At 50.4% G+C, this 8,553-nt stretch overlaps 1 protein-coding gene across 1 annotated transcript in view; it reads left to right on the top strand.

The window, feature by feature from the left end:
• Positions 1-2,943: 2,943 nt before the first annotated feature.
• The window catches only part of CGN (cingulin), a 29,398-nt gene continuing 23,788 nt past the window's right edge, over positions 2,944-8,553 (top strand). Inside the window, exon 1 of the mRNA XM_017877671.1 lies at positions 2,944-3,073. The gene's annotated coding sequence lies outside the window, so the exon portion shown is untranslated. The remainder of the gene's footprint in view (positions 3,074-8,553) is intronic.

Genomic DNA, 8,553 nt, shown 5'->3' with positions numbered 1-8,553 from the left:
TTTAGTAGAGACAGGGTTTCACCATGTTGGCCAGGCTGATCTCGAACTCCCGACCTCATGTGATCTGCTGTCTTGGCCTCCCAAAATGCTGGGATTACAGGCGCGAGCCACTGTGCCCAGCCTTAACAGGTGATCTTTGAGAGAATAATTCAGTAGAGTTGCTAGTGGTATCAGTGAATCTTGGAGAACTCAGGAAAGAATTGCAGGAGAGGAATTTGATTCCAAATTCCCTTCTTTGATGGAACCTCCGATTTACCTAAAATTTTCTCTATTATCCCATTTCACAAAATAAAACTACTCTCTTGAACATCTATCAGTGTTATTTTTTCTTTCTGGATATTACATTTGCTGTAATATTCTGCTTTTGCAGTATTTATAAACTGGCCAATTTTGTCATTTCTTTTTTGAAAAACTTTTCTTCTTATTATTTTTTATATAGATGGGGTCTCACTGTGTTGCCCAGGTGGGTCTTGAATTCCTGGGTTCAAGCGATCCAACTCCAGGGCTCAAGCTATCCTCCTGTTTAAGCCTCCCAAAGTGCTGGGATTAGAGGCATGAGTCATCACGCCTGGCTCTGCAGCATTTCTTAAGGAGAGGGATCACCTCTCTTCTGAACTCTGGAAAAAGACCAGGGTGTCGCCTTTATCACTTGTGCCTGGATGTCCCTCTCAGACCGAGTGCTTCCTTGAAGAACGGATGACGAAGGCGGTGACTCAGAGGCTCCCACTTAACCTTGTAATCTGTGTTCATGGTGCTGGGTAACCACCCAAGTTGGTATTTACTACAAATATACTAAGTATCCTAATAGCTAAGGTGTTATCTAGGAGAGTTTAGGCGCTTCCGCCTTTCCAATATCTGGGTCAATATCCCACATTAAAAAAAAAAAAAAAATCTCCTTACAAAAACTTGGGCGGGCGCAGTGGCTCAAGTCTGTAGTCCCAGTACTTTGAGAGGTGGAGGCAGGCGGATCACTTGAGTTCAGGAGTTCAAGACCAACCTGGACAACATGGAAACTCCGTCTCTACTAAAAATGCCAAAATTAGCTTGGTGTGGTGGTGTGCGCCTGAATTTCCAGCCACTCAGGAGGCTGAGGTGGGAGAATTGCTTGAGCTTGGGAGACTGTGGCTGCAGTGAGCCGAGATTGTACCACTGCACTCCAGCCTGGGTAACAGAGACTCCGTCTCAATGAAAAAAACAAAACTAAAGCAAAAACAAAAACAAAAAACCCCAAAACAGGCTGGGCGTGGTGGCTCACACCTGTAATCCTAGCGCTTTGGGATGCCAAGGCAGGCGGATCACTTAAGGACAGGAGTTCAAGACTAGCCTGGTGAAACTCTGTCTCTATTAAAAAATACAAAAATTAGCCGGAAATCAATTGAATCTGCGAGGCAGAGGTTGCAGTGAGCCGAGATCGCGCCACTGGACTTTAGCCTGGGCGACACAGCAAGACTCCGTCTTTTTTTTTTTAACCCAAACCAAAAACCATCCCATAGGAGTGTCTCTGCACCTATTCTGGTTCAGGGGCTGCCCAATAAAAGAAAATAAGAAACAAAAAAAATTTTAAGGTCTTTTAAAAGCCACCCAGTGTTCAGGAGGTGCGCTCCTGGAAGGACATTTCCTCTTCTGTCCCCACCCCCACTACATCTTTTTTGCTGTTCCTCCCCAGGGAACGGGCCGGTTTGATGGCCCTAATCCTTATATACAGCTTCCTCTGGAATGTAGAGACTTTGCATCCCAGCTGAGGAGCTGGTAAGTGGACTTTACCCTATAGGACCCACACCTAGCTTTTGAAAGCTGGGGGAGGGGCGGAAATGAGCTCCCGAGAACACACAGGAATCTGGGCTGCATCGAAGATTCCTCTTCTACTCCAAATAGGTACAGGGTAAATATTTGTTGTAACTAAATGAGAACAAAATTCTGAGCCCAGCAACGTAAACTAAGTCAATCTCTTTTTTAAATATCTCAGCGGTTAACAGCTAGGTGCCAGCTTTAATGTTTTAACTGCAGCTGGTATGAGCGGGGTTCCTGCAGTTTGCAGAGCCCCTAGTCTTTACTCTTTTCTGGGAACTGGGATAGGCATCCCTAATTCTTGAGAGGCTAACTCTAAGGTGGATTTACAATTTGGGGTTGAGTCCCTTTCAGTTTAGAACGAAGGTCATTCCTATTCTGGTAAATTTGCGTTCCCGGTTTCCATTCATTCAGTCAACAAATATTTATTAAGCATGCAGTATGTACCAGTCCCTGTTGTAGGCGTTTGGGGTGCAGCAGGGCACAGAACAAGAGATCCTTGCTCTGGTGAGGCTTATCGTAGGACGGGAGGCAAAATGATGAAAATGATTTTGAAAATTATGTTATTAACTAGACGGTGATAAATATTACATAGAAAAAGATGTCAGGCTGGAAAATGATTGCGGAGGCCACGAGATAAAAGAGAATCCAAGATTAGGGTTCTGGTTCGGGTCAGGGAAAAGGGAGACGAACTGAGGTGCAGGAGGCTCTGAAGTCGGGGGACAATGGAGATATCTTCTGCAGAAAGCGACGAAAGAGCACTCTGGTTCCTGCAGCGGTAGGTGAAGAACAGAAAGGGCCCTGGCCGGCGATTCCCTTGGAGTAAACCGGAGGCAGGAGGCTGTTTTCTAGCAGAGCCCAGAAGATGCTCTGGCCGACGGCTCCCGGGGTCTTCGCCGGCGGTCACTCACAGCCATCCGCGACGCCCCCAAAATGGCCTCCGCGCCCCTCGCCGCCCCGCCCCGGCCCTCCGCAGCCCGCCGGTCCACGTGACCCGGCCCGCCCCTCGCGGCTGGAGACCCCGGGTCCCGGTCCCTGCGGCGGAGGCCCCGCCCCCTACGGGAAGCGGACCAACCGGAGCTGGGAAAGGCGGGGCGGGCACTGACGGCCCGCGGGGGTGGAGCTCTGCAGCGGAGTAACAGGTTGGTGGGAGGTGGAGAAAGGAGGGAGCGCCGAAGACGAGGGGGAGGGCCGGAGCTGCGCGTGCTGCTCTGACCTAGCCGGAGCCCGAGCCCGAGCCCGAGCCCGAACGCACGCACGCCTGGGAGCGCCGAGCCGGGTCAGGGTAAGTGGACCCGGAGTGGGGCCCAGGGCACCCGAGAGGAAAGCGAGCCCTCAGGGGTACCTTTGAGGGGCGGGCATCTAGGCGGAGTGAGATGCCCCTCTCTAGGGCACAGGTGCCGAGTGGGAGACGGGAGGAGGGGAGGTTGGGGCGGGGTGGTGTACTGATTAAGAGCCGACCCCTACCCTGAGGTGCCAGATGCAGGTGGCTGGGAAGGTGCCAGGCGAGGGGCACCTGGGGCGAATGCTGTTCCCAGGGCGTGAAAGCGTTTCAGCGCCAGATCTCTCTGGAGGTCAGACGCCAGCCCTAGGGGCAGAATTTCTCTTGGAGATGGCGGTGGCAGGGGGAAGGAGTTAGTCCCAGCTGAGTCGGGAACTGCTGCTGCCTGAGGTGCAGACTCGCCAGGGGAGGGCATCTGCAGGTGCTGCTTGCCTGAGGTTCTTTCCCGCGTCCTCCGGTCTCAGCTGGCCGCTGTCACCTCCCTGATGGCTTTGAGATGACTCTGAGGTGTGGGATCTTTTCCCCAGCCCTTCACCTCCGGCCTAAGGCAGTTGCGAATCAGAGACACTGAGGGGCAGATGAGAGGGCACCCTCGTCTCTTCGCCAGGTGTACAACCATTAGGCTTTCACTTTCTGTCCTTTGCTTTCGTGCCAGGGAGAATCCTTCCTTCTTCCTCATGAGAGAGAGACAGAGTTACTCCCGAAGAGAGGGATATGAGGAAGCATAGAGCCCTGCCTGGGCCTGCAAAATATTGATAAATATTAATACTTATTTCTCAGGAGGCCCCTTTCTGGGGGCGGATGTCAAACCCTTTCTCCAAGTACACATGTATTTTTTCTGTGGTTCTAGATGGGGACCATTGGATGAGATTTGGGAGCCCAACCAATTTCCTTGATGGCTGGAGGAATCCCCATTACTCCCTGAACGCCCCCCAGGCATCCCTGACTCCTAAACCTTGGTGGCTGTCAGAATGGCAGCAGGCACTATTGGTGCAGGAAATAGGCAGGACTCATCAGGAGACCAGGAGACTAGGGAAATTACAACTCCAAATCCCCAGGACAGATGAAAGGTGCACCTTGGGGCCCAGACAAGACTGGAGGCAAATTTCTTTGCCTTAGGCAGGTAAGGGAACTAGAGTCAACCTTAGCTTGGCCCCTTTGAAGCCCTGCCTGAGGAAGGTTGTTGTAATTGGGAAATAATTAGCAACCGCTATGTTTGTAGATGGGCTGCCTACACATGCCTATGCGTCTCTTCTTTCATCCTGGATGTTTGGGAGTCTGGGGGCTGGCTCTGGGGGACTGCTAATCCAGAGATTTGCCGGACTTTAAGAGGATTCTGGCTTCCTAGAACCCTTTCTGTGTTTCCCAGGCTGGCCTGCATGCCATTCCCCTTGTGGGAGGTGAGGAGGGTGTAGGGCTTTTCTCTCTGTGCCAGGGAGGGGCGAACTGAGGGCCAGGGAGGTGGCCAAGGCAAGTGTGGGATCAGGAATGCAACTTTGGGAACCTGAAAGGGAGGGGTGGGGGGAGACAAAGTCTCCCTGTCACATACTGGCCTGTCACCAGGTTCTTGTTCATCTGCTCCTCCTGCCTGTTCCTTCCCTGCCCTCTGTCCTCTCCTTTAGAGCTTTGGCTTTGCCATGAAGGCCAGAGAGCCCCTGCCTGTGGTCTTGCCCCTCTTGCTCCTCCGTGGTGTGGAATTTCTCTGGTCTGCTTTACAAGCTGCCAGTGTATTCTCCCTGGCCCCCTCCTTCCCCTTGCCTCTCAAACCAGTCCAGCCAGTTTGCAGGGGCCCAGTTCCTCATTGTGTTTTTTTCCCTACTGGCCAAGCAGCTCTAGCCTGGCTCTCAGGTTTCTGCTTTTTCAGTGGACCTAGGCAGGAGTCCACTTGGGGGATTCTTTTTGGATCCACGGGGAACCTTCTTATCTCTTAACTATGAGAAAAAGCGTGCTGAATCATCAAGGTCACTGAGCTGTCCTTTTCTATTTCGACCATTTGCTTTCCTTGTTACCTCTGAGGGGGTTCTAATCTCTATACCTCAAGTTCTCCCATTTTCTAAATCTGCCGATTATTTAGCATCTAACATATTGCCTGGCCCTGTGTGAATCAGTCCTTCCTCCACACACCCGAAACCACCCCACCCCCACTTCCTGCCAGAAGTCCAGAGACCCTGTCACTCCTAGTTGGAAACCAGATGCATATGGCTGGGCCAGAGGTGATGGAATTGGGGCAGGGCAGGCTAATGAGTAACTCAGGGAGAAGTGGCTGTCTGGTACAGGTGTAGAGTGTTCTCCCACTGCTTGCAGGCAGGAAAGGCAGAGGCAGACAGATGCAACTGAATTAAATTGTGGTCTGGTCTCTTCCTGGAGTACAGTTGGTGAGGAGAGCCCTGGGCATGTGACAAGGGAGAGAAAAGCAGGGTCAGGCATTAGTGAAGGCACAGGCCCTGGACTCCATGTTGCCTGGCCCTTGATCACTGTTTACCTGCCTGCCTCTGGGGCTTACGCAAGGCCTCAGAGCTGCCCTGCTGCCTTGGTCCCGCCCCACTGTCCTCTGTAACAGAAGGCGGGTAGGTTTCGGATTTTCCATGTTGAATCATTTAGAGCCCTGCTTTCTGACCCACCCCAAAGATCCCTTCAACCTTCCTGGCCCCTGATCCACATGTCCTTGGACTGAAGGTGATTGAGGTTAGGGAGTTAACCTAATCTGGGACCTGGAGGAGTGCTCAGCACTGCCTCTGAACAATTTAGTGCTGTTGTCCAAGGGGCTGTGCCCTCCGCTGGGCCTAGGCTGGGAACTCCTTGACCTGGATCTGGAAGATCAGTAGATGTACTGACAGGGTAGACAGCATCATGAATAAATCATGTGGCTTCCTGAGAGCCGGCAATCTAGGCACATCTGGTTCTAAGATCATGACTACATAGGGCAGCAAGGCTGGACCAGGAGGAGGTCCTGTTGCTAAGAGGTCCTGTTACTGAGGCAAGTAGATTTGTCTTGGGCAAATCTCCCCACTGCTGTGCAAGTGGGCTTTAGTTCAGGATACAGCCTTTAACAAATATTTGTTGACATCTACCACATGCCCAAACACCTGGGGACACAGTGGTTAGCTAATAGCCATGGTCTTTGCCCTCCAGGAGCTTATTATCTAGTAGGGGAGGAGACAGACAAGAAATAATTACTCCAATAAATGTATAAATATAAACTGGAATAAACCTGCTGAAGGACAACTATAGAGCATATAACATGGATCTGATCTGGTTTGTGGGAGGCTGATTTGTGAGAACTGACCTTGTTTGTGGGAGTCGTGGTCAGGGAAGGCTTCTCTGAAGAAGTGACATATTTCTATGAACCAGGTGAAGCCAAAAGTGCCTGTTGGACGAAGTAGCATGTGTGAAGGATGATATTTGTTGTCAGCTTTGTGATGGTCACAATGCTAAATGTTTTCATGTTTAATATCTTGTCTTTTCTCTCCTTTTTATTAAATTAGAACCCAAGTTCAATAAAGTACAAAAATCTTTTTTTTTTTTTTTTTTTTTTTTTGAGATGGAGTCTTGCTGTGTCACCCAGGCTGGTAGATCTTGGCTCACTGCAGCCTCTGCCTCTCAGGTTTAAGCAATTCTCCTGCCTTGGCCTCCCCAGTAGCAGGGATTCCAGGTGTACGCCACCATGCCAGGCTAGTTTTTGTATTTTTAGTAGACATGGGGTTTCACCTTGTTGGCCAGGCTGTTGTTGAACTCCTGACCTCAGGCGATCTGCCTGCCTCGGCCTCCCAAAGTGTTGGGATTACAGATGCGAGCCACTGCGCCTGGCCTAAATAAAGTACAAAGATCTTAAGTGTGTAATTTGGTAATTTTTTATTGTTGTATATGCCCATATAATTATTTATTTATGCATATGGCTGCATAAATATCATTCTTACAGATAATAACCTTGTGGGGCATTATCATTATACCCATTTTACAGATGAGGAAATTGAGGCACAGAAAAGTTGTGGGTTTTTTGTTGTCGATGTTGTTTTTGAGACAGGGTGTCACTCTGTCACCCAAGCTGGAGTGCAGTGGTAGGATTACAGCTCACTGCAGCTTCAAACTCCTGGGCTCAGGTGATCCGCCTGCCTCAGCCTCCCAAGTAGCTGGGACTACAGGTGTGTACCACCATACTCAGCTAGTTTTTTTTGTATTTTTTGTAGAGATGGGGTTTTGCCATGTTGCTCAGGCTGGTCTCAAACTCCCGAGTTCAAGTGATCCACCCACCTTGGCCTCCCAAAATGCTGGGATTACAGGTGTGAACCACCATACCAGAAAAGTTGTGATTTGCCTGAGGTTGCATACACCAGGTGAAGAGCAGAGACAGGATTCCAAACCAGATCCTGACTCTAGTCCAGTGCATTTTCTACTGGATGAGTGGTTTGGAGAACTACTTTACTTGTCTGCCTTCACAAGCCTTTTAAGATGGGGTGGTAAAAGTTTGTGTGTGCTGTCTCCTCGGGGAGGGTGCATTGTTTTCATCATTTTCTCATGGAGTCCCAGGGCCAAAAAGATGAAGAATCATTCCTAATAAAGGGCTCTTCTCTCCCTGTTCCTTTCTCTTGAGAATTGCTGGGAATTCTAAGAATGCCCTTCTTCAGATAGGAGACCTTCCCTACCAAGCCCTTTGTCACCTGTAGCTCTGCCTCTCCCATCCCTTCCCCTCCCTTCTCATCTCACCCTCATTTCCTGGCTGGCTAGCACTTTACAGTCCCTGAAAGGGGCCTTGCCAAGTTTCCTTGGCCCAGAACTCCATGGGGAGGTTGAGTTGGGTATGTTTGTGTTTCTGTCTGGCACGTTAGAGGCTCCTCCTCCAGTTTGGTGCTAGGCTCTGGTGGAGACTAGCAGAAGGGGTGGGGAAGCTGAATTTTTTTATTTGCTTGGAAGACAATCTCTCCCCCAAGTTCCTGGAGCCAGAGCATACCTGGAATACATTCCATTTGCTGACTCTGAGCTTTAGTGATGTGGGCCTGGGAAGCTGGCCTATGGATGGTGTTGGCTCTGGCCCTCAGCTGAGACAAGTTTACCTGACTTAGGGCCCCTTGAAATGGCACTTTTCTTTTTGAGACAGAGTTTCACTCTTGTCACCCAGGCTGGAGTGCAATGGCGTGATCTTGGGTCACTGTAAACTCCGTCTCCCGGGTTCAAGTGATTCTCCTGCCTCAGCCTCCCGAGCAGCTGGGATTACAGGCACCTGCCACCACGCCTGGCTGATTTTGTATTTTTAGTAGAGACAGGATTTCACCATGTTGGTCAGGCTGGTCTCAAACTCCTGACCTCAGGTGATCCACCCACCTTGGGCTCCAAAAGTTCTGGGATTACAGGCGTGAGCCACCATGCCTGGCTGAGTGGCACAGTTTTTTTTTTTTTTTTTTTTGAGGTGGAGTCTCGCTCTGTCACCCAGGCTGGAGTGCAGTGCCCAGGTCTCAGCTCACTGCACGCTCCGCCTCCCGGGTTTA

Source organism: Rhinopithecus bieti, unplaced genomic scaffold (genome assembly GCF_001698545.2).
Source record: "Rhinopithecus bieti isolate Rb0 unplaced genomic scaffold, ASM169854v2 scaffold_10548, whole genome shotgun sequence".
NCBI classification, from domain to species: domain Eukaryota; kingdom Metazoa; phylum Chordata; class Mammalia; order Primates; family Cercopithecidae; genus Rhinopithecus; species Rhinopithecus bieti.
The sequence above is the reverse complement of the archived record's forward strand: the minus strand, read 5'-3'. Positions and strand labels throughout refer to the sequence as shown.